Here is a 25351-nt window from a genome sequence, read left to right as displayed (position 1 = left end):
TGTTAGGTGTTTTTCAAAAAAATACACTTACCCTATCTTTACCTTGTTTACTTACACCTTTTTGCAACCTGCATATATCCCCCTTTGAGCTAAAACAACTCAATTCAGTTCTGTTGAAGAGTCATACGGACTCAAAACATTAACTGTGTTCCTCTCCACAGATGCTGTCTGACCTGCCAATTTTTTCCAGGTATTTTTATATTTGTATTTTTATTTTTGTTTTGGATTTCCAGCATCTGCAGTTTTTTGCTTTTATCAATTCAAAACTACTTTATGTAAAACTCTGAAGTTCTTCTTGGTTCAGTAACATATCAAAACCACTTCTTACTGTTGGCTTTAGACTCTTGCAGTCACTCTGGCTCTTACTCCAGTTACCATATTTACACCCCCAGTCTTCCAGTACATAAAAAATATGCCAGGGTTATTAACACAAGAAAAAATTCTTGTTTTCTTGACAGCATGATAAAGCAACGTCAAATGATTTGGATTCAAAGGTCTTTTTATAATCTTGAGTGAATTGCATCCTTTGTGTCACTAATAAAGCAAAGAGAGTATCCTTGGATGTAATATGTATATCTTCCAGAAGAAATGTGATAAGGCTCCATGCAAAAGAATATTAACAAAAATGAGAGCACGTGCAATTGTTAGCAATCTTTGATGAGGAGTTGGGACGATATGCACTCAGATCGGCCAACTGTGTCAGGTGGTGTTCCCCAGAAATCTTGAGGGCCTTAACTTTTCACCAAAGTTAATTATGACCTTCGTTGAGGAACAGGAAGTTGGATATCCATGTTTGAAGTTAAGCGTGACAGTAAATAATACAGATGGGAATGAAAAGTTGCAAAGGGACATGCACAAATTGAGTGGAGAAAATGATGACAGATGGAGTTCATCGGGGACAAATGTGAGGTGATGCACCTCGGATCCAAAATATGAATTGAGATTTTCTAAATTTTGAGAAGCTAGGTGCTGCAGAGGAACATTCAGAAGTTCAAAAACACAAGCCATTTAAAGCATGAAAAGCAATCAGAAATGCTAATGCAGTGTTGGCCATTATTTCATTAGGTCTGGAATCCACTGGGGTTGGCAGCTCTGCTGCAGTTGTATGGAGCCTTGGTCAGAATCCAATTGAGAGTATTATCTTATGAAGTGCAATGCACAAAACTGGAAGGATATATTGACCTTGAAGAGGATGCAGCGCAGGTTCACCAGAATGATACTGGGGCTTGGGAGGTTAAATTCTGAGGTTAAGTTGCATAAACTTGGCTTATGTTCTGTTGAGTGTAGAGGATTGAGTGATGAGAATTGAGAGAGGAAACATAGAAACTATGAGCAGGAATAGGCCATTTGGCCCTTCGAGCCTGCTCTGCCATTCGTTATGATCATGGCTGATCATCCAACTCAGCCTGCTCCCGCTTTCTCCCCATATTGTTTGATCCCTTTCGCCCCAAGAGCTATATCTAACTCCTTGAAAGCATACAATGTTTTGGTCTCAATTACTTTCTTTGGTAACAAATTCCACAGGCTCACTATTCTCTGGGTGAAGAAATTTCTCCTCATCTCAGTCCTACATAGTCTACACCATATCTTCAGCCTGTGACCCCTGGTTCTGGACTCCCCCACCATCGGGAACATCCTTCCTGCATCTACCCTGTCTAGTCCTGTTAGAATTTTATGAGATCCCCCCTCATTCTTCTGAGCTCCAGCGAATATAATCCTAATCCGCTCAATCTCTCCTCATATGTCAACCCTGCCATCCCAAGAATCAGACGGGTAAACATTCACAGCACTCCCTCTATAGCAAGTACATCCTTCCTCAGATAAGGAGACCAAAACTGCACACATTATTCCAGGTGTTGTCTCACCAAGGCCCTGTACAATTGCAGCAAGACATCCCTGTTCCTGTACTCAAATCCTCTCGCTATGAAGGCCAACATACAACTTGCTTTCTTTACCACCTGCTTACCTTCAGCGACTGGCGTACAAGGACACACAGGTCTCATTGCACATTCCCCTTTCTCAATTTATAGCCATTCAGATAATAATCTGCCTTCCTGTTTTTGCTACCAAAATGAATAACCTCACATTTATCCACATTATACTGCATCTGCCATGCAATTGCCCACTCACGCAACTTGTCCAAATCACACTGAAGTATCTCTGCATCTTCCTCACAGCTCATCCTCCCACCCAGCTTTGTGTCATCTGCAGATTTGGAGATATTACATTTAATTCCCTCATCTAAATCATTAATATATATTGTGAATAACTGGGGTCCCAGCACTGATCCCTGCAGTACTCCACTGGTCACTGCCTGCCATTCGGAAAAAGACCCGTTTATTCCTACTCTGTTTCCTGTCTGCCAACCAGTTTTCTATCCATCTCAATACACTACCCCCAATCCCATGCGCTTTAATTTTATACGCCAATCTCTTATGTGGGACTTTGTTCAAAGCCTTCTGAAAGTCCAAATAAACCACATCCACTGGCTCTCCCGATCAACTTTTATAGCTACATCCTCGAAAAATTCCAGTAGATTTGTCAAGCATGATTTCCCTTTCATAAATCCATGCTGACTCTGTCCGATTGTGCCACTGTTTTCCACGTGCTCAGCTATTAAATCTTGTATAAAGGACTCTAGAATTTTCCCCACTACTGACATCAGGCTGACTGGACTATAATTCCCTGTTTTCTCTCTGCCTCCCTTTTTTAAATAGTGGGGTTACATTAGCTACCCTCCAATCTGTAGGAACTGTTCCAGAGTCAGTAGAATCTCGAAAGATGACCACCAATGAATCCACTATTTCTAGCGCCACTTCCTTAAGTACTCTGGGAGGGAGATTATCAGGCCCCAGGGATTTATCGTCCTTCAATCCCATCAATTTCCCCAACATCATTTCCCTACTAATACTGATTTCTTTCAGTTCCTTCCTGTCACTAAACCCTGTGTTCCCCAACATTTCTGGTATGTTATTAGTGTCCTCCTTTGTGAAGACAGAACCAAAGTATTTAATTGGTCAGCCATTTCTTTGTTCCCCATTATAAATTCCCCTGTTTCTGACTGTAAGGGACTTACATTTGTCTTCACCAATCTTTTTCTCTTCACATACCTATAGAAACTTTTACAGTCAGTTTTTATGTTCCCTGCAAGCTTACTCTCGTACTCTATTTTCCCCTTCTTAATCAATCCCTTGATCCTCCTTTGCTAAATTCTAAAGTGCTCCCAATCCTCAGGTCTGTTGTTTTTTCTGGCCAATTTATATGCCTCTTCCTTGCATCTAATACGATCTCTAATTTCCCTTGTAAGCCATGGTTTGGCCACCTTTCCTTTTTAACTTTTGCCCCAGACAGGAATAAACAATTGTTGCTGTCCCCCCATGCGCTCTTTGAATGTTTGCCATTGCCTATCCACCGTCATCACTTCAAGTAAACCATCATAGCTAACTCATCCCTCATGCCATTGTAGTTTCCTTTATTAAGATTCAGGACCCAAATCTCAGAATCAACTATGTCACTCTCCATCTTGATGAAGTATTCTATCATATTATGGTTGCTCATCCCCAAGGGGCCTCGCACAACTAGATTGCCAATTATCCCTTTCTCATTATACAATACCAAGTCAAGGATGGCCTGTTCTCTCATTGGTTCCTCAATGTATTGATCCAGAAAAACATCCAGGAATTACTCAGCTACTTATTACTAATTTGATTTGCCCAATCTATATGCATATTAAAGTCACCCATAATTACAGATGTTCCTTTATTACATGAGTCTCTAATTTCCTGTTTAATGCCATTCCCAACATCACCACTACAGTTTGGGTGTCTATATACAACCCCCATTAACGTTTTTTGCCCCTTAGTGTTTCTCAGCTCTACCTGTACAGATTCCATATCGTCAGAGCTAATATCTTTCCTCACTATTGTGTTAATTTCCTCTTTAACCAGCAATGCAACTCCATCGCCTTTTCCTTTTTGTCTGTCCTTCCTAAATACTGAATAACCCTAGGGTAGATGCCAAGAAACTATTACCTCGAATGGAAAAGTCAAGAATGAGATTGCAACTAGGCCATTTGGGAGTGAAATCAGCAAGCGCTTTTTCATGCTAAGAGCAGTGGAAATCTGGAATTATCTCCCAAAAAGGTGATAGATGCTAGGGCATTTTTCAAAGTTTTTAAAATTGAGGTATTTATCAGACATGCCTATCAAGCACATGAGAGCAGAGGTGGGTTAATGGAGTTGAGGTACAAATCATGATCTAATTAATTGGCAGTGCAGACTCGATGGGTTGAATGGCTTACTCCTGTTTCCAATGATCCTCTTGTTCCTTTTCTCCTATGTTGTTTATGCATCAGGTGCTGAATTAGTTTTGAATTAGCTTGTATGTTTTGTTTTTCCCAAAGGAAGGTGAATTAGAAGAAACCTATATTCTGTGACTAAATGAGTATCGAAGAGAAACTGTTCCCAAGTAAATTATTTGAAATATGAATGATGTAGCAATTCTTAATTTAACACAACAAAAATGTGTAAGCCTTTGGCATATTTCCATAAGAGTTGATTACACTTGAGATTAAGGTTCAACGAAGTGTGAATTGCACTTGTACTCTGTTTAAATGTCATCACTCAGTTTGCTGTTTTGATTAGTCATCTTACTTGGCATCTCATCATGCTTACGCTTGCAGTGATGCAGCCTCCCCCTCTGAAGTGGCAGTCGTTTTGCAAGAATACCACAAGTGGAAGAAATGTTGCTTTTTCAAGTTTCGGTTCTTGAGTATTTAGAAGCTGCATTTCATATTTATGTTTTACGTTGAAGGTTTTGAACAGAAAGACCAGATAAACTTTTTTCCATCAATTCTGGAGTTTTGAATATCTTATCACCTTTTTGGTTGGACTGCTGGAGATAAAACAAAAACTTGGTACCACTCATATTTGCTTGTCTAAATACAGCTTTCTTCTGAAATGAATTAAATCTTTATTCAATATACTTTCTGGGTTGGCAGTTTCTCCACCCTCTGCAACTATATCCATGGCCATCCATTGCCACCAGCCTCATCCTCTTTTGTATATGCATTGTTGAATATAATTTTTTTGGTCATCTTGTTAATAGTTGCTACATTCTTTGTACTTGGATTAATTTACTTGGGTGTTTCTTTTTGAATTTTGATTTATCACCTGTAGCTGGGAGAGTGAAACGGTCCAATGTATTGATGATGTCATGCATTGTACAGTTGGGGATTAGCAAACAATGTAAAGGATGAAAATATGTAAGAACAATTTACTGTAGTACATTTAACCTAATCGCTCAACTTCTTTCCAGTGGTTATTGTGGGAGGAACTGGCAGAGGCCCAATTAAAATGGGGAGGATTGGCTCAGCCACAAAGGCAGAGCCTTCTACTCTGGCATCATGGAAACATTATCACAATTTGCAACTTAATTCTGCAAAACAAACCCATCTTGAATTTATCTTCAGCCTTTGAGGAAGTGGCTTTTGAAGCTGTCGCTCAGCAAGTCCAGAATATTCTAGAATGAGCCTTCCTGTTTTAAAGGCCCATTTTAGTGAACCCTCACTAGCGTATAGATACTATGATACCACTTTTCACACATAATTAATGATTATGTAGCATGCGATCAGTGCTATCACGCAAATGAAGACAGTTGAATCCATTTTTCAAAGCCATAATTTGAACCTTAACCAGGAGAGGGACCAAGGACAACAGAGCCTGGATCCAAGACATGGAGCAGAAAAGGTGCAGCATCAAACTGTTCACAATTTTTGCTAGATTGAGTACATTCATTAGACTATCTTGATTCTCAGTTTTTGCTCGTTTTAAAAATGTACTTTGAAGTATTATTATTAGTATTATTAATAATATTAGTATTGCCAACATTTTTGCTAGATTTGGGACATCACCAATTATAGTCATGTACATGAATTTAGGTAAAGAAATGTTCCCAGGGAAATATGCAAATGTGAATAGGAACTGCATTAAACTGTGTACAGTATTGCTATCTTTGATAAGATCTGTTATATCCGTGCATATTAAATAGGTTGTTTCCATTACATGGTGTTTTGCTGGACTTCCCCTCTTTCAGTGTGGTGATCAGTTGTATTTGTTTTAAAAAAAAAGTTTAAAAAATGTTCTTGGGCTTTCAGTATAGCTGACCTTAGTGCTTATGCCACTTGCATTATTCACCTGGGATTTTTAGCTCATAGCTAGTGGGATCGCTCCGTATACTGCAAGAAAACCGAAAAGGAAACTTAAGACAGATTCCCACTTAACTTATTGGATTCTGTTGATAACGGTATGACTCTTGCACACGACAATTCTGAGCTCATCATTATTGAGATTATCAAACCATTGAAGCAAAATTCTCATAACATTAAGTAGCCTTGTAAGCATTTTTCTTGCCTCTACTACATGATAATTGGCTTCTGTTTGATTATGCCAAAACTTAGTTCCATATCAGAAGAAATTGATAAGGAGCCTTGATCTCATCAAAACTCAGTCAATAGGTTGAATTCCTCACTAACTGCATTTTGCAGTTTACTTCTGTTATTGCATATATCTTTGTATTTAATTACAGTTCTTCCATGTGTACTTTATCATCTTTGATTCTGTATCCTTCAGCATTGCTCTGATCCTCCCACCCTATATAAACTTTATTTGATAATGTTGTGGATTGATATTCTCTTCTACAGGGTTAAGTCTGGCATTCTTGTGTAAAATCTCTATCTGGTGATTAATTCACATAAGTATATTAATACAGTTGGATCACAAAAGGATCAGTCTTTGAAAAAAAAATCACTGGGCAACATCTTGGGATTGTCGTGTACCTGCATAGTAGTAGCGTCAATTAATTATTTATGACATTTGTCATTTGACTCTTACCTTACCCTTCTAACAAGTACTCGTTTATTGTTATCCATAACGTGGATAACTTGAATTAGGTGTTCCTTTTTCTTAGCCTTGAATTGTTCCAATTTAAATGTCAATATGCAGGGAATTAACCCTGAGTTTTGGAATTTCCAATTTTGTTCTCTATTTTAGCTACAATTCCTTTTATAGACCATGCATATGAACCTTTGTCACTTCATTAATTCTTGTGTGCAAATTTTAGTTTCTCCTTGAAGCATATGTCCAAGCTGAGAGTAAAAATTAACATTAATAAATTTTAAATTAACAGTGATGCAGTATGTGTTCTGACTTTCCTGGACCACATTAATGACTTCATATCATGGTATTGTTATTGTGACTGAACATGTCAGGGACTTGCTGTGCGAGCTTTGATCATACATTCCATATATTGAATACTTCACATGCATCATGCCACATTTGCGTATCTTTTCAAGGGCAACTAGGGATGGGCAATAAATGCTTCCTCAGGCAGCGAAGCCCACATCCCATGAATGAATAAAAAAGAAGCGGCATCAAAGATCATACAGCGCAAGCCATCCCTGTACTTCTGGGCTGTTTATTAAAAGATCAGACTCCATAGGTATTAAATTAGAATCCTCCCTCACCTCTTCCCCACCAACTACCCCAGAAAATTTAAACTTCTGGTGGACAGATTTATGTTGCCTGGGCTCTTTGGCGAATGTTTTCGACACTGACTTTGGTGTCGAAGACTTTGGCTTGATGCCCTACGCTTAACCAGATAGTTACTCCAGCACTCTCCTGCTATTAATCTTTGGTGTAGGACCATGAGTTAACAGTGGGAACTATATCAGGAGGCCTAAAACACAGCATCTGCCCTCACTCCACCACACTCCGCAATTAAAAATCTTAAACATTTGAAAATTTTTTTTTCAAAAAATAACCATAACAGTGCAAGCATGCTGACCTTACTTGAGGAGTTACTTGAGTTGGTGACATCAAAAGGAGGCATTGACTCCCTCCTTCTCCTTACTAGTCCTGTTCATGGATCCCTGCAATGATGCCTCAGTCCGAGACAGGATGTCCTGGCTGGAAGGGCAAAAAGAGATAAGGGCACAGTTGTTTTAATGGAGTCAGCATGGCATCACCGTTGACTGGAAGATTTTGGCTAAAGTCCTCCAATATAGACTGGGATACATTTTTCTCCAAGAAAAAGCTGTGAATTAAATATTCTTGACTGAAGTTTCTTGACCTTTTAATATATTATGTATTGATTTTGGATTGCTACCTTTTGGCATGTTGTGCCCAGGTGATTTATATACCTTGCAGGTGTAATACAGACATAGGAATTAGTCGGCCATTCGGCCCCTTGAGCCGACTCTGCCATTTGATAAGATTGTGGCTGATCTGATTGTGGCCTTATCCCTACTTTCCTGTGTATCCCCTATAACCTTTGACTCCCTTTTCAATCAATTTAACTCGACCTTAAAAATATCCAATGACATTGTCTCTACTGCTCTCCACTGACTAATGATCCTCTGAGAGGAAAAAAATCTCGCCTCCATCTTAAACGGGAGCCCCCTTATTTTTAAACTCTTCCCTTGTTCTAGTTTCTCTCAAATCCTCTTAGCATTCATCCTGTTAGATCCCCTCAGGATCTTATGTTTCAATAAGATCACCCCTCATTCTTCTAAACTCCGATGGATACAGGCCTAACCTGCTGACCCTTCCTCTTAAGGTCATCCTTTCATCCCAGGAGTCAGTCGAGTGATCCTTCTCTGAATTGCTTCTTATGCAATTATATCCTTTAAGTAAGGAGACCAAACTGTATGCGGCTCCAGGTGCGGTCTCACCAACGCGCCATGCAACTGTAGCAAAACTTGGCTGCATTCCATTCCCCTTACAATAAACAATATCTTATTTGCCTTCCTAATCATTTGCTATACCTACATATTAACTTTTTGTGATTCATGTATCAGGACACCCAGCTCCATCTGCATCGCAGTGCTCTGCAGTCTCTCTCTATTTAAATAATAAACTGCTTTTCTACTCTTCCTGCCAAAGTGAGCGAGTTCATATTTTCCCACATCATACTCCATCTACCAAATTTTTGCCCACTCGCTTGACCTATCTATATCCCTTTGCAGACTTATGCCCTCTTCTCAATTTACTCTCCTACCTATCTTTGTGTCATCAGTGAATTTAATAACTATATATTCAATTCTTTCACCTGAGTTATTGATATAGATTGTAAATAGCTGAGGCCCCAGCACTGAACCCCGTGGCATTCCACTGGCTACATCTTGCTAACCCAAAAATGACTCATTTATCCCTATTATCTGCTTTCTATTAGCTAACCAATCTTCTATCCATGATAGCATGTTACCCCCTAAACCATGAGCTCTTATTTTGTGTAATAACCTTTGATTTGGCACCTTATCAAATGCCCTTTGGAAATCCAGGTACACCACATCTACAGGTTCCTCTTTATCCATATTGCTTGTCAGTTCTCAAGGAATTCTAATAAATGAGTCAAACATGATGTCCTTTTCACAAAAGCGTGTTGACTTTGCTTGATTGCATTAAGATTTTCTAAGTGCTCTGCCTTAACCCCCTTAATAATAGATTCTAATATTTTTCCTATGATAGATGTTGGGCTAACTGGCATGTAATTTCCTGCTTTCTGTCTCGCTAGTTTTTGGATAGAGGAGTTACTTTCACTATTTTCCAATCTGATCGAACCATTTTAGAATCTAGAGAATTTTGGAAAATTGCAGCCAATGCATCTGCTATCTCCGCAGCCACTACTTTTAAGACCCTAGGATGTTGGCCATCAGGTCCTGGGGACTTGTCAGCCTTTAGTTTTGATAGTTTTCTCATTACTCTTTTTCTGGTGATTGTAATTGTCTTAATTTCCTTCCTCCCGTTCACCTCTTGATTTGCCAGTATTTCTAAGATGTCTGCAGTGAAGAGAGACACAAAACATCTGTTCAACCTGTCCGTCATTTCATTATTTCCCGTTATTAATTCCCAGACACGTTCTCAAGGACTAACACTCTGTCGTTACTCTTTTCCTCTTTAAATACTTGTAAAAACTTTTACTAATCTATTTTTACATTTCTAGCTAACTTTCCCTCATAATCTAATTTCTTACTCATTTTTTAGTCATTGCTGGTTTTAAATTCTGTCCAAACTTCTGACCTATGTCTAATCTTTGCAGAATTGTAAGCATTTTCTTTCTTTGATGCCATCCATGTCTAACTATGGAAGGATAGTGAGTCTTTCTCGTAGCCTTTATTTTTCACTGGAATATATTTTTGTTGAGAGTTATGAAGCTCCCCTTAAATGTCTGTCACTGCATCTTTACTGTCCTACTCTTTAGCTTAATTGCCAGTTCACTTTAGCCAGCTCTGTCGTCTTACCCTAGCAATTGCCTTTAAGTTTAAAACACTAGTCTTAGACCCACACTTCTCATTCTCAAACTGAATGCGATATTCAATCATGATTACTGCTACCTAGAGGCTCTTTTACTATGAGACCATTAATTAATTCTGTGTCATTGCACAGTGCCAGGTCTAGAATAGCTTGCTGTCAGGTTGACTTGAGAAGTTGCTGCTCTAAGAAACTCTCCTGAATACACTCTTATGAACTCCTCTTCCAGGCTACCTTTGCCAATCTGAATTGCTCAATCCATATGTGGATTAAAATCACCCATGATTATTGCAATTCCTTTCTTAGAAGCCCCTGTTATTTCTTCCATCTTTTTCTCTGGCCCCTCCTTTCAAGTTATCTCCAGTGTTACTGGTGATCAAATTGGGTGATTTTATTAGACCCCAGTGGATGGTGCGTTTTTCTTGCTTCTGTCACACTCAGTAACTTCCTCATGTCCACTTGAATTACATACGAACATAGAAATTTGGAGCAGGAGTAGGCCATTTGGCCCTTTGAGCCTGCTCTGCCATTTAATAAACTCATGGCTGATCTGATTATAAGTTCAACTCCACATTCCCACCTACCCTGATAAACTTTCACCCCCTTGCTCTTCAAGAGTCTATCTACCCCTGCCATAAAAATATTCAAAAACTCTGCCTCCATCACCTTTTGAGGAAGAGAGTTCCAAAGGCACTCAACCCTCAGAAAAAAAACGCTCTGCATTTCTGTTCCTAAGTGGGCACTATTTTTAAATAGTGGCCCTTAGAATTAGGTTCTCCCACAAGAGGGAACATCATCTCAACATCCACCCTGTCAAGACCCCTCAGGATCTTTATGTTTCAGTCAAGTTGCCTCTTACTCTAATAAACTCCAGCAGCTACAAGCCTAGCCTGTCCAACCTATCCTCACAAGACAATCTGCCCAATCCAGGTATTAGTTCAGTAAACCTTCTCTGAACTGCTTCCAACGTATTTACACTCTTCCTTTAAATAAGACCAATACTGTACACAGTACCCCAGATGTGGTCTCACCAATTCCCTTGTGTAACTGAAACATAACATCCCTACTTTTGTATTCAGTTCACCTCGCAATAAGTGATAACATTCTATTAGCTTCCCTAATTACTTGCTGTACCTGCATACTAGCCTTTTGTGATTTCTGACCTAGGGCACTTAGATCCCTCTGCATCTCAGAGCTCTGCAATCTTCACCATTTGAATAATATGATTCTTTTTTTTTTCCCTGCCAAAATGGACAATTGCACACTTTCTCACAGTATACCCCATTTACCATGCTTTTGCCTACTCGCTTAACTTATCCATATCCCCTTGTAGCCCCCTCTGTCCTCTTCACATCTTACTCTCCTGCCTATCTTTTGTGTCATAAGCAAATTTAGCAACCATACCTTGGGTCCCCTTTATCCACAGCATATGTTACTACTTCAAAGAACTCCAATAAATTGGTTAACCATGATTTCCCTTTCACAAAACCATGTTGACTCTGCCTAATTACACTGAGTTTTCCCACACGCCTGTGCTTTTTTTTCATTTGTTCATTAGACCTGGGTGTTGCTGGGTGGGCCAACATTTATTGTCCATCCCTAATTGCCCTTGGGAACTGAGTGGTTTGCTAGGCCATTTCAGAGGACATTGCTGTGGGTCTGGAGTCATGTGTAGGCCAGACCAGGTAAAGATGGCAGATTTCCCTTCCGTAAAAGACATTGGTGAACCAGATGGGTTTTTCCGACAATTGACAATGGTTTCATGGTCATCATTAGACTTTTAATTCCAGACTTTTAATCAAATTTAAATTTCACCATCTGTTGTGGGATTCGAAACCAGGTTCCTGGAGAATTAGCCTGGGTTTCAGGAGTACAATTCCAGTGACGTACCACTATGCCACCCTCTCCCTCATATTGCCTTGCATTGCCCATAATACTATCGAACAATCTTGCCATTTCATGAGCCATGGAGGATTCTTGCCTTGAATTTCAGTGCAGGTAAAAGCAGATCATCCATTTTGGACATAAAAGGGATAGATCAGGGTACTTTCTAAATGGTGAAAAGCTTGAATCAGTGGAGGTCCAAAGAGATTTGGTGATCCAGGTACACTGAGCATTAAAATGTTCTGAACAATTGCAGAAAATAATTGGGAAAGCTAATGGAATGCTTGCCTTTATATCTAGAGGAACAATACAAGGTTAGAAGCCATGATTCAGCTATACAAAGCCCTGGTGAGGTAACACCTGGTGTAGTGGCATCATACCTTAGGAAGGATTTATTGGCCTTGGAGGAAATGCAGCTCAGAATTACCAGAATGATACCTGGATTTCCAAGATTTAAAGTACAAGGAGAGATTATACAAAACAGGGTTATGGAATTTATAAGGTTAAGGGCTTGTTTTATGAATTTTCAAGATATTAAGGAGAACGGATAGTGTAGTTTGTGAGAAACTGTTTATCATATTTGTGGAGTATCAGGCTCTGGCTCTTTTTTAACTACTCCAAAGCTTTCAGTAGTGAAGTTAGGAAACACTTCTGCACGTAAAGCGTGGTAAAAGTTTGGCACTCTCTTCTGCAAATGGCAATTAATGCTTGATCAATTGTTAATTTTAGAACTGGAACTGATATATTTTTGTTAACTAAATGTGAAAGGATATAGGGCAAATGTGCAGATATATTTAGATCGCAAATAGCCATGATCTCATTGAATTGTGGGACAGACTCGAGGGGCTAAATGGCCTACTCTCATTCCTTTGTTCCAATCCAAAACATTAAATGTGCCATTTTTCAGACAACTAATTACCAAATTTCTTGATAAACACAGGTCATTTCTTTCACAGCCTAGTTCAATGAATCATTAAGAATTTTGCTTACTTTAATAATTCCTTCTGGACCTTTTTAAAATATAATGCATATTGCTTAATTAACATTTCCTGAATCTCCACTTCTTTTATTTCCACATCAACTTATGCACTTTGAATGTCATTTTCCCTGTTTAATTGTGCCCAAACCTGTTTCACCTTTTCATGATTGTATCAATTGCAGAAAGCAGTGCAAGTCTGAAAGATGAAGGCAGACTAATCACCTTTTAACATGACTGTTTTTCTCCCCCGCTTCCCTGCCACCGACACCCTATTGCTCAGTCGTTAAGGTAATTTCAGACTGGTTTCGTTCAGATCATCATTGGTGCCGAGCTGTTAGGACTTAACTGTATCAAGTAATCTCAGTTTTCTTCTTGTATTTGCAATTCTCAAATGCTGATCCTGAGTCCTGCTGCCCGAAAAGCCTTTTGTATTTGGTAACCACTTAACCTCTAATATGCCAGTAATTTTTGATCTCTAATATACTGAATCCCAAAGGCCTTTAGCTTCAGTTGTTCAACAATTTTGGTATAACTCATGTATCAAAAGCTGCCCTCTTTTATCTAATCTACTTCATCTTACTGACATGATTTTTTTTTTTTCTGTTCTTACATAATACATAATGTGCAGGAACCACCTGTACTGGACTCTGTTCTTTATAATAAAATGTTATGTGTTTATCCTTCTCAAGTGCTTGAATATGCCCAATAAATTCTGTCGAATTCTAGCCTTAATGGATCTAGTCTACTTGCTTTATTGTTTTAACTATGGCCAATTTCCAAACACTGAACTATGAAGGACAAAAGTTTCCCCAATTGTTGGCATTGTACTTGCAGTACTGTGGCTTAAGGTAACAATGTACAATTATGCAAATACAGGTGTTCCAAGACACACAAACTTGCATTTTTAGGCAATATATATCTAGTAAAGTTTTGGAAACCAATCGCTAATTTAACCCATTATCACAATCAATACCCTTCATGCTTCAGTCAACCTGTGTAGCAATCTATAGATAAAAGCACAATACTGCAGATGCTGGAAATCTGAAACGAAAACAGAAAATGCTGGAAAAACTCAGGAGACCCTCTGAAGAAGGGCCATACGGAGTTGAAACATTAACTCTGTTTCACTCTCCACAGATGCTGCTCGACCTGTTGAGTTTTTCTAGCATTTTTTGTTTCTGTGCAACAATCTTGATGGTGAAGATAGAATTTTATTTTGTTCATACCCTTTAAAATGAAAAGTGGTGTCTCACTGTCCTATCTCATGTACATACAGGATCTACATAGAAATGTTTTAGGCAAAATGCCAATTTTGGTTAAATGATTTATTCTTTTGTAGTCAAGAGGATTTTGACATCCCATCAGAACCTTCCTCTTTGTTAATTCTTTTTTCCATATAACACTACAGTAACCAATGGGACTAATGGAGGTAACTGAGGAGGTTCCCAAAATTCCCTCCTTCCTTTAGTACTGGCATGTGTGGGGTAATCAGCAAGATGATTGTCAGATGGAATATCTCTGTACCTCTTCAAAATATATAAAATAGACATTGGAATACAAACCCATCCATATACCATTCACATTGGTATACCAGTGAACTTCTTGGCAAATGGACTCATTACCTGGCATGTTAACTCAGTCTCTAAGTATTCAGCTGGGATGGACATTCAATTGCATAGCGCTATTCACTCATCCACTGAAGTGGTCTGGAACCCATTGTAGTTTGAGGGTAAACAATGAAACAACTTCTTGCTTCACATGACAATGATCATTTCCTGTTCTTTTGCTTACATGGAGGTTGGAATGTTTTCTGTGAAACAAATTTTGATATATTCATCTCTCTTTTCTGGTGAGTACTTAAAAAAAAAGGTATTCTTAGGATATGAATGTAGTTAACAAAGCTGGCATTTATTGCCCATCCTTAGTTGCCCTTGAGAAGGTGGTGGACTTTATTCTTGAACTGCTGCAGCCCTTCTGGTAAATTCTTACAATGCTGTTGGATAGCAAGTTCCAGGATTTTGATCAAACAATCATGAAGGAGCAGTGATATATGCCCGAGTCGGGATGCTGCATGACTTGGTAGGTGGTTGTGTTCCCATGTACCTGCTACCCTTGTCCTTTTAGGTGGTGGGAGTTGAGTGTCTGGGAGGTGATGCTGAAGAGCTCTTGATGACTTTCCTGCAGTGCACCTTATAGACTATAAAAACTGCACCTATGGCGCTGGAGGAAGTGAATCTCTAAGCTGGTGGCTGGGGTGTCAATCAAACAGACTGTTGTTTTTAGATATCATGGGCTCCTTGAGTCCTGTTGTATGTGTGACCATCCAGGCAAGTAAAGAATATTCCATCACACTTTGACTTGTTCCTTATAGGTGGTGGAGAGGCTTTGGGGTGTTGGGAATTAAGCTACTTGCCAGATGATACTCAGCCTTTGTCATGCTCTAAAGGCCACAACATTTATGTGGCTAGTCCAGTTGAGTTTCTGGTCAAGGGTGACTCTTGGGGTAAAAGCAAAATACTGCGGATGCTGGAAATCTGAAATAAAAACAAAAATAGCTGGAAAAGCTCAGCAGGTTTGACAACATCTGTGGAGAGGAAGACCGAGTTAACATTTCGAGTCTGTATGGCGCTTGAGATATTGGTGGTAGGAGACTGATGTCGTTAAATGTCAAATAGAGTTACTTAGGCCCTCTCTTGTTGGAGATGATCATGGCCAAGCACTTGAGTGATGAGAATGTTACTTGCCACTTATTAGTCCAAGTATGAGTATAGTATAGGTATTGCTGGATGTGGGGATGGACTGCTCCATTATTTGAGGAATTGTGAGTTGGGTTGAACATTCTGCATTCAGTGAATATTCCCATTTCTGACCTTATGATGGAGGGATGTCATTGATGAAATTGTTGAAGATAGTTGTGCCTGACTCTGCCATGCAGTGATGTCCTGAAGCTGATATGATTGGCCTCCGGTAACCACAATCATCTTTCTTTATGCAAGGTACAACCCCAGCCACTGGCGAGGTTTTTTCCCTGATCCCCAGTCTTCTATTTTCCTTTTGCTCCCTTATGCCACACACGGTCAACTTCTGCCTTGATATCAAGGGTAGTCAATCTTGCCTTATTCAGCACGTTTGTTCATATTTGGACCAAGGCTGTAATAAGGGCTGGCGTCATGGTCTCCTGGTGGAACCCTAACTGAGTATGTGCCACTTGATATTCAATTTTGACAATTCCTTCCACCTTTTGTTGGTAATTGAAAGTTGGCTGATGGAGTGGTAGTTGACCATGTTGGATTTGTCTGCTTTTAAAGGGCAGGACATTCCTGGGGGCTTATCCACATCTGGTGGATGTCAATATTGTAGCTGTACAGTAACAATTTGGCAAATTGTGGAGCAGAGTCTTTAGCACTAATGCCAGAATGGTCTCAGGGCCAAAATCCTTTTTCTCTATTTAGTGCACTCTGAAATTTCTTGAAATCACGGGAGTGAATTGAATTGATTGAAGACTGTCTTCTGATTATGGGGAACTTGAGGTGGCTGAGAAGGATCATCCACATGGCATTTCTGGTTAAAGATGCTTGTGAATGCTTCACTCTTGTTTACTTTTGTGTCATGTGCTGGCCTTATCGTTGAGAATGGAGATGTTGATGGCACCTGCTCCTCCTTTTAGTTTATGACTAGATGGTGTAAGACTACAGAACTGTGACCTGTAGATTCACTTAGTTCTATGCATAGCATGCTTCTGCTGTGAGGATGCACAATTTTTTATTCTTTCATAGGATGTGACCAGCATTTATTACCCATCCCTAATTGCCCTTGAGAAGGTGCTGGTGAGCTGCCGCCTTGAACTACTGCAGCCCCTGTGGTGTGTGTACACCCACAGTGCTGTTAGGAAGAGAGTTCCAGGATTTTAAACCAGCAACAGTGAAGGAATGACGATATAGTTCCAAGTCAGGATGGTGTGTGGCTTGAAGGGGAACTTGTAGGTGGTGGTGTTTCCAAGCATCTTCTGCCTTTGTCCACCTCGGTGGTAAAAGTCACGGGTTTGGAAGGTGCTGTCAAAGGTGCCTTGGCGAGTTCCTGCAGTGCATCTTGTTTAAAGCACACACTGCTGCCACTGTGTGGTGGAGGAAGTGAATGTTGAAGGTGGTGGATGGAGTGCCAATCAAGCAGGCTGCTTTGTTCTGGATGGCATCAAGCTTCTTGGAGCTGCACTCATCCAGGCAAGTTAGGAGTATTCCATCACACTGCCAAGTTGTGCCTTGAGGGTGTGGACAATCTTTGGAGAGTGAGAAGGTAAGTTATTCGCTACAGTATTCCTAGCCTCACCTCTTGTAACTACAGTATTTGTGTGGCTGGTCCAGTTCAGTTTCTGGTCAGTGGTAACCCCCATGATGATGTTAGTGAGGGATTCAGCAGTAGTAATACTATTGAAAGTCAAGGGGCAATGGTTTGATTCTCTTTTATTGGAGGTGGTCATTGCCTAGCACTTGGGTGGTGCGAATGTTACTTGCCAATTATCAGCCCAAGCCTGGATATTGTCCACGTCTTGCTGCTTTTGTACATGGACTGCTTCAGTATCTGAGGAGTCACGAATGGTGCTGAACATTGTGCAATCATCAGCGAACATCCCCACTTCTGACCTCATGATGGAAGGAAGGTCACTGATGAAGCAGCTGAAGATCTTTGGGCTTAGGACACTCCCTGAGGAACTCCTGCAGTGATGTCGTGGAGCTGAGATGACTGACCTCCAACAACCACAACCATCTTCTTTTCTGCTAGGTATGAATTTAACCAATGGAGAGCTTTCCCCCTGATTCCCATTGACTCCAGTTTTGCAAGGGCTCCTTGATGCTACACTCAGTCAAATACGGCCTTGATGCTAAGCCTCACATCCAGAGTTCAGCTCTTTTGTCCATGTTTGAACCAAGGCTGTAAAGAGGTCAGGAGCTGAGTGGCCCTGGCGGAACCCAAACTAGGTGCCAGTGAGCAGGCTATTGCTAAGTAAGTGCCACTTGATAGCACTGTTAATGACCCTTTCCACATCACTTTACCGATGGTCGAGGGTAGACTGATGGGCCGGCAATTGGCCTGGCTGGATTTGTCCTGCTTTTTGTATACAGGACATACCTGGGCAATTTTCCACATTGCTGAGTAGAGGCCAGTGTTGTAGCTGTACTGGAATAGCTTGGCTAGGGGCGTGGCAAGTTCTGGAGCACAAGTCTTCAGTACTATTGCTGGAATACTGTCAGGGCCCATAGCCTTTGCAGTATCCAGTGCCTTCAGCTGTTTCTTGATTTCACATGGAATGAATTGAATTGGCTGAAGACTGGCATCCATGATGCTGGGGACCTCTGGAGGAGGCCGAGCTGGATCATCCACTCGTCTTTTCCGGCTGAAAATTATTGCAAGTACTTCAGCCTTATCGTTTGCACTGATGTGCTGGGCTCCCCCATCATTGAGAATGGGGATATTTGTGGAGCCACCGCCTCTAGTGAGTTATTTGTTTGTCCACCACTATTCATGACTGGATGTGGCAGGACTGCAGAGCTTAGATCTGATCCATTGGCATTAGGATCGCTTAGCTCTGTCTATCACTTGCTGCTTATGCTGTTTGGCATGCAAGTAGTCCTGTGTTTAGCTTCAGGTTGTCACCTTATTTTTAGGTATTCCTAGTGTTGTTCCTGGCATGCCTTCCTGCACTCTTCTTTGAATCAGTGCTGATCCCTGGCTTGATGGTAGAGTGTTATGCTAGGCCATGAGATTACAGATTGTGTTCGAGAACAGTTCTCCTGCTGATGGCCCATAGCGTCTCATGGATGCCCAGTCTTGAGTTGCGAGATCTGTTTGAAATCTATCCCATTTAGCACGGTGGTAGTGCCACATAACACAATGGAGGGTACCTCAATATGAAGGCAGGACTTCGCCTCCACAATGACTGTGCGGTGGTCACTCCTACTGATGCTGTCATGGACAGGTGCGTCTGCGGCAGGCCAATTGGTGAGGATGAGGTCAAATATGTTTTTGCCTCTTGTTGATTCTCTCATCAGCTGCTGCTCACCTAGTCTAGCAGCTATGTCCTTTAGGATTCGGTCAGTAGTGGTGCTACAGAGGATTGAAATGATTGATCTCCAACAATTTCAACCATCTTCCTTTGTACTGGGTATACTTCCAGCCAGTGGTGAGTTTCCCCCTTATTCCCATTGATTCCAGGTTTGCAAGGGCTCCTTGATGCCATATTCTTCCTTGATGTGAAGGACAGTCACTCTCACCTCAATTCGAGTTCAGCTCTTTTGCCCATGTTTGAACCGAAGCTGTAATGAGGTCAGGAGCTGAGTGGCTCTGGCGGAAACCAAACTAAGAGTCAGTAAGCAGGTTATTGCTGAGTAAGTGCTGCTTGATAGCACTGTCGATTACACCTTCCCCATCACTTTGCTAATGATCGAGAGTAGACAACTGGAATGGTAATTGGCCAGTTTAGATCCCCCTTTTTTGAGGACAAGATATGCCTTGGCAATTTTCCACATTGATGGGTAGATGCCAATGTTGTAGCTGTAGTGGAATAGCTTGGCTAGGAGCGTGGCTAGTTCTGCAGAACAAGCTTTCAGTACTATTGCTGGAATGTTATCAGGACCCACAGCCTTTATCGTATCCAGTGCCTTCAGCCGTTTCTTGCTGTCACATGGAGTGAATTGAATTGGCTGAAGACTGGCATCTGTGATGCTGGGGACCTCCGGAGGTGGGCGAGATGGATCATTCACCCAGCACTTCTGGTCCGTAGAACATGTCCCTGTATTGCAGCTTAACTAGGTACCTCATTTTTCTGGCACACCAGTTAACGGAGCTGGCATGCTGTTCTACCAACAGGAGATCAGTGCCGATAGAGTCAGTGTGACTCTGATAACCCTATGGAAATTGAAATTACTTGAGTAAGTTTCAAAATTGGCGACATTTCATATTGTGTGAGGAGCAGACCATGAAACAAAGAACAAATTATGCAGCACAGCATTAGTTTCTATTTAGTGAGTTCTAGAAAAGAACACAGTGAAACCAAGGTGCCTTATTTTAAGTGAAGCAACCCAAGAGATGTCCTCTTGTTTCAAATTTGGGCAATTAGACATCCAATACTCTCAGTGACCTGAATGCATTGTCATAGTTCTGTATGCGCTGTATATCAAACCTGCAGTATGTTGTGTAGCATTAATCTATGTGAAGATAACTAATAAGTCACTGTTTAAAGCAAATCAGCTTTCTTCAGAGTAGTGCATTGATTCATTTTAAATGTCTTGTGATGACACCGAGATGAACTTTTGGTATCAAGAAAGGAAATACTCTGGGTTCAGCAATCCATTGCCCTTTATTTGACATGTACTTCCTAGCAGATGAAGGCTGTTCCCATGTGCCCTCCACCAACCCCGCCACACACCTTTGCAAGTACTTATCTCCTCTTTATCCTGAGGGGCTGCTTTGTTAGTCTTCCTCCATGACCGTGAATATTCCATTCTTTGAAGAAGGCACCTCCATGTACCCATTTGTTATTCTGGGACTTGTGGGGAAGTGCACATCATTAGTTAGTATTTTTCTTGGTGTGTTTGCAGGCAAAATCAAACTGACACATTGGGGTGGGGTGAGACCCTTTATATCATGCAGATAAGGGGACAAATTTTACTTCCAGGTGAATTGAAGAAACATTCTGCTTCTGGCCCACTCTGGAGATGAGGCCAGGCATGTCATGGTTTGTGCTTCTACACCTAAATGTAAGACCCAAGGCTCATTGAAATTAAGCCTGAGGCCAACATCTAAAGTTGCCTGGTGAAGCGGACTCAGGTTTGGGATTGAAGCCTGGCAGCAAATTGGGGTGGGTGCCAGATGTTCAGTGTTGGGAATCAGTGCTGGGGATCTCAGGGACTGAATCGGCAATTGTGGAGTGGTTTGGAGCAGAGGGGAGATTGACATTCAGATTGGAAGTGATGTTGCTCCTCCCAGCTCCACATTGAGGTAAGTTATTTGACTTCTTTGTAACAGAGGATGTCTTTCCTTTGTGCTACCAGTGCTGGTGCAGGTTCCTTTATCCTGCCTTGCAAAAAAGATGTGGGTATAGGATACCTCTTAATCCTTAACCAGTATGTTATTTCCAGCCGGAATTATGCCCACACTTCCCCCCTGCCATAGTGGGGCTTTAGTAGCCTGATGCTGGAACTAATTTCTTGGCTTTCTGCTGTGGCCTTGACTTAAGTGGGAAGGTGGTTCATGGTTTCTGACTTTGGCAGATAAACATTTGCTTGAAATATGCCAAAGGAAATAAAAGGTAGACTATGCTTTTCTAAAAATATTTTTTCATGGGATGTGGGTGTCGCAGGCTAGGCCAGCATTTATTGCCCATCCTCAACTGCCCTTGAGAAGGAGGTGGTGAGCTGCTTTCGTGAACTGCTGCAGCCCATGTGGTGTAGAAACGCCTACAGTGCTGTGAGGGAGGGAGTTCCAGACTTAACTCAGCGACAGTGGAAGGATGGCAATCGATTGCCCTTGTCCTTCTAGGTGGTAGAGGTTGCAGCTTTGGAAAGTGCTATTGACCAGGCTGCTTTGTCCTGGATGGTGTTGAGCTTCTTGTGTTGATTGGAGCTGCACTCATCCAAGCTAGTGGAGAGTATTGCATCACACTCCTGACTTGTGCATTGTAGATGGTGGACAAGTCTTGGCGAGTCAGGAGGCGAGTTACTGTTTGCAGAATTCCTAGCTTCTAACCTGCTCTTGTAGCCACAGTATTTATATGGCTGGTGCAGTTCAGTTTCTGGTCAATGGACGGGATGTTGATAGTGGGGATTCAGCAATGGTAATGACATTGCACATCAAGGGAAGATGGTTAGATTCTGTCTTGTGGAAGATGGTCATTGCTTGGCAATTAATTGTGTGTCATGTTACTTGCCACTTATTAGCCCAAGCCTGAATATTGTCCAACACAAAAACAGAAATACCTGGAAAAACTCAGCAGGTCTGGCAGCATCGGCGGAGAAGAGCAAAGTTGACGTTTCGAGTCCTCATGACCCTTCAACAGAACAGTTCTGTTGAAGGGTCATGAGGATTCGAAACGTTAACTTTGCTCTTCTCCACCGAAGCTGCCAGACCTGCTGAGTTTTTCCAGGTATTTCTGTTTTTGTTTTGGACTTCCAGCATCCGCAGTTTTTTGTTTTTATATATGAATATTGTCCAGGTCTTGCTGCATATAGCTATGGACTGCTTCAGTATCTGAGGAGTCATGAATGGTACTGAAAATTGTGCAGTCATGCACAAACATCCCCTCTTCTGACCTTTATGATTGAGCGAAGATTATTAAATTAGCAAGCGCTTCTTTGGCTTCTGTAATTGATGCATTGCAAGGAATTGGATGTGTTTTACTATTGTCAGAGTGTGTGTTGATAGAAAAAACGAAAGGCTTTAATCAAGTTTTAAACTGTTGGGCCTTGTCAATCTCAAACTTGGAGTCTTTGATATTTATAATGGGGGGGAAAATAAACTATTGGCTTCTAATTTCCGTCAGTGGCCAAGTGACCTCACTGCCAAACTCCAAGAAAGCCAATTTGAAATATCTTGTGTTATCTGACGAGAACTTTACCTCTCTCATGCAGTTGACTAAAGTGTTATTTAATGGGAATCCCCAGCACCATTTTGCAATGATGTTAGCAAGCTACCTTAAGTCAATCACATTAAAGAATATTCAGATAGCCAAACAGGAAATGAAAAACAAATCTACTTTTAAAAATGTTTACAGAGAATGAAATAAAGATTAGGAAATTTACTTGACGTTAAGGGAAGCTTAAATATCATGAATAAACTTTAAAACTCAATGTTTTAGTTTTTTTAATGTCTAATAATTATTCATAATGGAGTAACTTAGACAACATTGCGTTTTTTTCAGGGAAAGATTGGTTGCTTAATCATAGTTATTTCTCAGATTGCTGTTAAAAGTCCAGTTGTACCTCATTGAGCAAGACTTAACCTTCTGTGGAGTTTCTAACAATAGAGTTATAGAATAGTTGCAGCACGGAAGGATGCCCATCAATGTCAGAGTAGAAAAAGAGATGCTCTCATTAATTTATCTCACTGATTGCCTGCTTAGGTTGGTAGTGTGGTACAGTGGTGGTGGGAGCCCCATAGCACATCCTGTGGAAGAGCAGACTGCAACTTCAAGATTTCTGCATAAATCTGCACTTGCAGTAAAGCCCTGAAGCTGTTGTTGGATTCAGAGGAGTAATAATGGTGAATGCTGGCTGTTCACCATCAAAAACCCTGCAAATTCTGGGCCAATATGATCCTGCTTTTGAACACTTTTCCAAATGTAACACTTTCATTTCCTGAATGATTTCCTTCAAGTTCTTACGAATGTGAGGCTTTATAAAATGTTTAACCAACTCCTTTAATTCAAGGTAAAATAGAGTGGTGTAGAGGGACATGTGACCTATTAGTTCTGCCAGGCGATAAGCTAATATGACCTAGTTGCCATGGGGATTTAGGTCCATGCCAAAACTTATTCGAAGTCAGGTACAAGCATTAACACCTGGATACAAAGGAAAAGACAATTGGCCTCACTGTTGCTGGCTGTTAACCCTCTGAATCAGTCAGACCGAAGGAGTTGGGAAAAGAGAATCCACTACAGATGCTGGTATGCAAAACGGAAGAAAATGACTGCTTTTGCATTAATCACCAAGCGAAGGGTCGATGAGCATAGAACCCATGTTTAATGGAACAAGAATTGTCAGAAGTTAGAGACCACAGAATCACCAGACAGAACTTTACCATGGGGAGTCGAATCGATTATGCACAAAAGGTTGAGTGAAGAGGGCTTAGTTTAAAAGAAGACAGGATGTTTCACCTTGGCGAAGCAGGGAAAAGGGACCCTGTTAATGCTGGGAGGAATTGGACTTTTATTTTAAGTCTACATGCCTATGGAGGGTGCAGTATAATGTATAAACATGGCATAGGTTTTTCCTGTTACGTTGAGAAGTTAAACAGAGGCTACCATATTGGATGCCTCCAGGCAATGGTTAACTCATGCTGATTTTAGGTTAGGTGGCCAATTTTCAAAATTCAAAATCAGGACACAATGAAAAACCTTGGAGGTGAGGCTTCATGATGATGCACATGTTGGATGACTGATGGAAGGAGTTTGGGGGCAGTTGAACGTAGGAGGTCATGTGATGACATCTCCCGGAATGCATTCAGTCAAAGCTGGCAACCCTATTAGATTACCTGTCTTAAACATCTTCATGTAATGTTCCTATTTGTGAGAAGATTTCTCTCTCTTGCTGGGAAAGCAACCTGCAATGTATTTTGTGTGGTGCATGAGCGTTCAGTGTGGAGACAAATATTTAGTATGATTCTTGAGGAGTATTTGGTTAGACTCATGAGTCATTGGGTGGAATATTGGAATTTAATGCCCCATCTTCTGGAGATGAGTTCCAAGGCATCAGTGGGGATGGGTGGGGAGTGTGGGAAGTGCCCTTTGTTTGATCGGGCGGGAGGGTGCGGTGCTCATGTGGGGACCCTGCAGGGACATAAACAACAGTATTCCACATCATCTTCAACCTAACTGCAGAGGCTGAGCCCAAATTACAACCTAATATGCTGCACTGCTCCCCCGACCCTTGTCAGTTTTTTCCCCTAAAGACTACTGTTAGCTACTGGCTACCTTCAGTACTTTAGTCAAGTGACCGTAACACAATTGAAAGCCTGTTAATTCCATTAAGGTGCAAGAGTGTCACACCCACCAATAATCTGGTCTATGTCAAATCTACACATGCCAACTTTTCAGAACTGCTAACAGTAGCAGATTTCAGCCTAAAGCTGGATTTTAAACTAGCATACATAACTCAAGTATGGGAGATTTTGTTGTACCCAACCCAGAGTTGCAAACAGGAAAGTACACGACCTTGCAGTGAGAAATTTTCTTGAGCGCCCCACAGCTCAACCAAACTTGCCTGCCACCTTCCTCAGCACTGGTGGTTTACGGATGGGCACCAAGCTGCCACCTAACTACCTCTACAAGTGTGACTTGTGATTGGTGGACACTGCTGTCAATCTTCTTCTGTTACTGAGATGCTGATTCCCTCCTGGCTCTGGATGCTGGTGAGAAGAATTTCTGCGCATGTGGGAGCTTCATGGTGCAGCTGCTTAATGGTCAGCAAGT

The 25351-nt window shown here is 41.1% G+C and overlaps 1 protein-coding gene across 3 annotated transcripts in view; it reads left to right on the top strand.

The window, feature by feature from the left end:
* ndfip2 (Nedd4 family interacting protein 2) overlaps positions 1 to 25351 on the top strand; it is a 119187-nt gene that overhangs the window by 10698 nt on the left and 83138 nt on the right. The window lies entirely within an intron of this gene.

The sequence above is a fragment of the Carcharodon carcharias genome, chromosome 11 (genome assembly GCF_017639515.1).
Source record: "Carcharodon carcharias isolate sCarCar2 chromosome 11, sCarCar2.pri, whole genome shotgun sequence".
NCBI classification, from domain to species: Eukaryota; Metazoa; Chordata; class Chondrichthyes; order Lamniformes; family Lamnidae; genus Carcharodon; species Carcharodon carcharias.
Note: the sequence above shows the minus strand (reverse complement) of the source record. Positions and strands in the feature narration are given on the sequence as shown.